The sequence below is a fragment of the Salvia splendens genome, chromosome 21 (genome assembly GCF_004379255.2).
Source record: "Salvia splendens isolate huo1 chromosome 21, SspV2, whole genome shotgun sequence".
Taxonomy (NCBI): domain Eukaryota; kingdom Viridiplantae; phylum Streptophyta; class Magnoliopsida; order Lamiales; family Lamiaceae; genus Salvia; species Salvia splendens.
In genome coordinates this window covers 20614410-20620043 of record NC_056052.1, presented here as the reverse complement: position 1 = coordinate 20620043, position 5634 = coordinate 20614410, and the positions used below count along the sequence as shown (strand labels likewise).

The 5634-nt window shown below is 33.8% G+C and overlaps 1 long non-coding RNA gene across 1 annotated transcript; it reads right to left on the bottom strand.

Annotated features, from left to right (window-relative positions):
* Positions 1 to 1987: 1987 nt before the first annotated feature.
* On the bottom strand, positions 1988 to 2899 carry LOC121783921. Its single transcript, XR_006046669.1, has 2 exons — positions 2665 to 2899; positions 1988 to 2282 (listed from the first exon to the last, which is right to left on the bottom strand). It is a non-coding gene; the product is annotated as an uncharacterized LOC121783921 (long non-coding RNA).
* Between the last annotated feature and the right edge of the window lie 2735 nt (positions 2900 to 5634).

Below are 5634 nucleotides of genomic sequence, written 5' to 3'. Positions count from 1 at the left end.
TAGTATGGTAAGTCTTGGTGAGAAAATATGGTAATTTCTGTGCGCCGCATTTTTTCAGCGAGCCGGTGCACTTAAGGATGCCAGTTCAGCCCGCAACCCGTGGGCTGGTCCGAATTGCCCGCCAAATTTATGTTAGAGTTATGTATACTAGAAATCACCTTTCGAGTGATTGAATATTGTAATAACTCTTATTTTATTTTCCAATGAATAAAACAGATTATTTTTGTCATAATGATGTTATGTTTTACATTTAATGGTTGTTTTCAGATATTTAAATGTTATAAGAAACGTAGCAAGTCAAAGTCTTTGTTTTAGTAGACCGGTTGTGGGCGAGTCCACTTTAAGGTAACACGGTCAGTTCTGAACAAAGAAAAAACAAAATTTCACCACCTAGATAGGCCTTGACTACCAATCGTAAAAGGTTGCAATGTCAGTCCGCATATTTCTAAGTCTTACTGAAATAAGATGACATTGGTGTGATATAGCACTGAACGGATCTAACAGCAAGACATGTCTTTATGCTATCTACTGATATAAGATCTTGATAAATAACTACTATTTTTTAATCAACATATGTTAACATTGACAATACGGTATTGATTATGCACAACTTTGACTTATCAAATGGTGTGGGTTTTTCGTAACCCAATAATCCTGATATCTTGGGAAGTGGTGATTAATATCTAGCGGTACTAGGAACGCGCGCGAGGTGAATCTCATTTGATAATGTCCTCAAGAGAAGCTCGAAACAAGGTTTTTTATTCGGAACCTAGCTAGTTGGAATTTAGTTATTCCATGAATAATAAATAAGTGTTGCTTACTAAGTCCACTCTTGGAATTAAATAAGATGTTAATTAATTAAGTCCATAGCAAACACTAATTAATTAATTGGCGTTTATATTGTAAGCGTGGAAAATAAACGTTTAAACAAAATGGAAGCCCAGATTACTTGTAATTTCGGATTTGGATGGACAGTGCAATATTATTACTATAGTGGCTGATAATAATATTCTAATATAACCTTATATTAAATTGTGAGTTCAATTTAATTAGTAAAGCTAATTGCGTGAGGTCACATACAAACCTCCACAGATCCTTAACTGGGCCCAAATATGAACTTAGTATAAATAAAAAAATAAAGGAGAGACAGAAACACTCATATTTTTCCCAGAAAATTTTGTCCACTCCTTATTACTGCAGGGGACAAATTTTTCTCCCTTTCCTACTTTATGAGGAATTTCCGTCTTCTTTATTTAAGTCCTAGTGTTCTGATAAGATCAGTCCACACTGATTTCGAAATACAGTTCGGGAACCAGTTAGAACATTTGTGGTCTAGTATAGAAGATCATCACGTGGAGAAGTAGCAAGTCATCTACGATTCTTTAGAGAATCAAGAATGTATTATTCCGTCTCCGTAGAAAAGCATGTTTCAGGTTTTAATTAATCAAAAGCATGTTTTAGTTCAAGTTATAAGCGTGATACATGTGATAATTCTGCGAATAGAATTTGTCTGAATAATTTGCCAAATAAATCTAATTCTCTGATTTATTTGTGCTTCCGCTACCAACCCCGTCAATTTATAGGGTTAGGGTTGGAAACTTCTAGCCCGATAAAATTAAAACCCGATTAACCTACAACCCGTTAGGGTCAGACCCAAAAATCAGATGGGCTAGCCCGAAACCCTATAAAATATCTATTTTTCTATTTATTTGACTCCTAATTCGACACTTTATTCGACACTTTATTGATTAAATTTATAACATAAATAACTAAAAATATAACTTCTAATTTTATACTCCCTCCGTCTAGGAGTGTGCATTCGGGTTTCGGTTCGGTTTTTTGTCCAAACCGAACCGAACCCGAAAAACAAATTTGTGGGAAAATTGGAACCGAACCGAGACCGAAAACCGAAAAACTAAAAATCGAAAAACTGAATTAAACTGAAAATTTGAAATTGTATTGAATTTCAACCAAAAACGAAATTGCATGAAAAAACTGAAAAACCGAAATTGTATAAAAAACTGAAAAAAAGAAGAAATTACAAAACTATAGCGTGTTTAACATCCATCAACCAACAAAATGAAAATTAACATCAATATCAACCAAAATAAAAATTTCATACTACTATCTAATAATTGTTCACTCTTCAATATCTTCGAAGTTTCAAATTCCTCTTTTCAAGTTCTCTTTTTTTCATCTCCTTTGTCATCCTCGTGGGGAGTAACTTCAGTTACATTGTTTTCAATGCTATCTCCAATGGATTGCCTTTCATTATTCACCATCTACAAAGAAGAAAGATTTAGAAAATTATTACATTAAATTGTAAATTGAAGAAACTTATAACATTAATCCCCAATCGTTTCACTCAATTTCACCATATGAAGTTCAACAATCAATTATTGAAAATTACAATACTCAATTTCACCACTTGACAATGCATAACAATTAATTATAGAAAATTAAACAAACTGTATCAGAAATTTTTAACACTCAATTCAACATACTATGAAATTACATATTTTATCAGAACATTAAACACTCAAATTTCATTGTATTAGAAAATTAAATTCCCAATTTCACTGTATAAAATATTACACTCAACTTTGGATGTAATATACAAATTAAATAAGAATCAAATATATGAATATGAGTAGGAGATTTTACCTTCTTTTTGAGCGGCATGGATGATTGAGGGAGGAGGCGATGAGTCGTTGGGTGGAGGGGCGCCGACGTGGAGACTGGAGGCAACGGGCTACACTATGGAGCACGGCTGGAGGATGGAGGCGACAGGGTGGAGAAGAGATAGAGGGGAGGCGACGGGGTGGAGAAGAGATGGAGGTGAGGTGGAGAAGAGATGGAGAATCTGGATTTTGGAGAGGAGGCAGAACCGCTAAAGGAGAAAATTAGGGTTTGAGTCTGTTTAGGTATAATATTTATATATATATATATATAAAATATATAATATATTAAAATAAAATTTGATTTTTCTGTTTTTTTCCTCCAAACCGAACTGAACCGAAGAACTAAAATTTTTAAAATTTTAAAACCGAACCGAACCAAAAACCAAAAATACGGAACCGAATTTCAAGTTTTCGGTTTGGTTCGGATATTCGGTTTTCGGTTTTTTTGCTCACCCCTACCTCCGTCCCACGTTACTTGAGGCGTTTCTTTTCGGCACGAGATTTTAAAATTTTGTATTTAGTGACTTAAATAAAGTATAAGAGAGAATAAAGTAAGAGAGATGGGAGAGAGTAAAGTAAAAGAAAGAAAGAGAGATTAGTAGAGTGATTAGATGTTTTATTTTTAGCCAAAAAGAGAAATGACTCAAGTAACTTGGGACAACCCAAAATGGAATACGACTCAAGTAACTTGAGACAGAAGGAGTATTAATATATACAATTTATATAGTATTAAATTTTTATTATTATAATAATAGATAAATATATTAGAAACTTCAAATTCACTACAAACTATTTAAATTTCTATAACATGCATTAAAATTTCTCGAAATATGTTTATGTTTCATTGACGTATTATTTATTAGCACTAAAAATACTTGCAAGTATACAAGGTAGATCTAGTATAGCTAAAGGTCAATAGCGGGATATCAAACACATGAAATAAGATTGCAACTGTCTATTATATACTAAGCGCCATATACTATTTAGAGACACGAGATTTTTTGGTTTGATTAATTAAACTAGACATAAAGAAATAAATAAATAACAATTAAACATAAAAATAAATAATACAAGTAGGATAAGGAATGCAGAGTTTTAGGAACTACAATCAAAAGCTAATATCCAATCGACTTCCATGAATTACGGTCTCTAGAGTTACTAAGCTATCACAGATGTAAAACCATATCTTCTTTCGAAGCATACAATTTGTAAATTGCTACCTAGAACCGAAGTGTCCTTCCTAGAACTAAGGCAACAACTCCTAAAAGCTCATAAGATAAATTTGCTTCATTCAAAGGCTCAAATCTCCCGGTTATATTGGCAAAGACGTCAATTTCTCCTCTTTCAAATTAAATTACTCATCTCCCGATTATTGTAGTAGAATCCACATGCATTTATAAGATGACCAATCAAACAAATGTATAAGCACAAGAGAAATTGAAATAACTACAAGAGCTAATAAGGAAAAACAATTGAATAAATAACTCAAGATCATAGCATGTTTACCAAAAATTCTACAAAAGATACTACTCATAGACAAGTAAAAATAACAATTAAAGTACTAGACATAAAGTAAAACAAAATAAAACCCAAGGTTGAATTATGCAATCTTCAGTCTTCTCTTGCCTGGATCTGCAGAGCCCTGCTCCACTATAAGATGGAAGTATAATATGTGTAATATGGTATGGAAGAAGTATAAAGAGGGAGAGGATTGGAGGCTCTGAGATGAATAATATTAATTAGGTTATGGGGTATATATAGGCTTAAAAAAGATTTATAGTTGGTAAAAAGTATCCTCCAAGTAATGGAAAGATGGTAAATACGAATTCTTCAATTAATAAGAGATATTTGGCAACAATTTCTTTCCTTCCTTAATTTCCGTCAGCTTTTGACTGCACTCCGCGACATTCGTAGAATGGCCACAACTTTCTCCAGAGAACTCAGATTTAGATGTTCAAGGTACTCACACGAAGCTCTTTTGAAGTCAAAGAGAATGATAGGTAGTAAGCACTGATTGGACTTCAAAATTTCTGAAAGAATGGGCTCGAACAGAGGCTACTACACCTTGACACTATTGCACATTTTTCTGTCTTTTTCTATCATTTATCAACGAACACGTCAAAATATCAAAATGTATAATATATGCAATTTAAGAACATAATTTGCATGATTGACATTTAAAACGAGCTAAATCTAGGCCTTAATAACATGCAAAATCCGTAGTTATCATTCATTTTGCACAAATCTCAAATATTAGTATTTTATCATGTTTATGTTTGAGTTTAAGGATATATCTCAAATTCATCATAATTAAATGTTTTAATTTTGTAAATATAATTAATCTTCATCATTATTTATTGGATTGATCACATGTTAATTTTATTGACAGGAAGCCGATTAACCCGATGGGATAGCCCGGAACCCGAGCTTTTAAGGTTAGGGTTGAACTTTTATAACCTGAAAAAATCACAACTCGATTAGCCCGCACCCGATTGACTCGCAATCCGAGTAGGGTTGGCCTGAAATCCACCGGGCCGACCCGATTGACATCCCTACCTGGAATTTGTTCAGCGGTCTCTGGCAATCATTCTGTAACTATTGGATCTAAATCGGCCGACGTTGCGCACACTCCAACGGTCGATAGGATTGTTCTTCTTTTCAGCTCTATTTTCCGAAGCGGACCGCTACAGGGACAGCGGTCGATGGCGGCCAGCGGTCGCGGGCAAAGGTAAAACGGACCGCTGGCTGGCTCGAAAACTCTAGATTTCCAACTTCGACTTTTTGCTATCTTTTTAGATTCTATTTTGCACATTTCTCACAAATCACGTCAAAATACGAAACTAGATAAAATAAGCAAATAATGGACATGTAAAGCAACTTTGACACTCAAAACAGACCAAATAACAGCATTAAAACAGTTTAAAATCCGAGTGTGTCAATTTATTAGTACCGA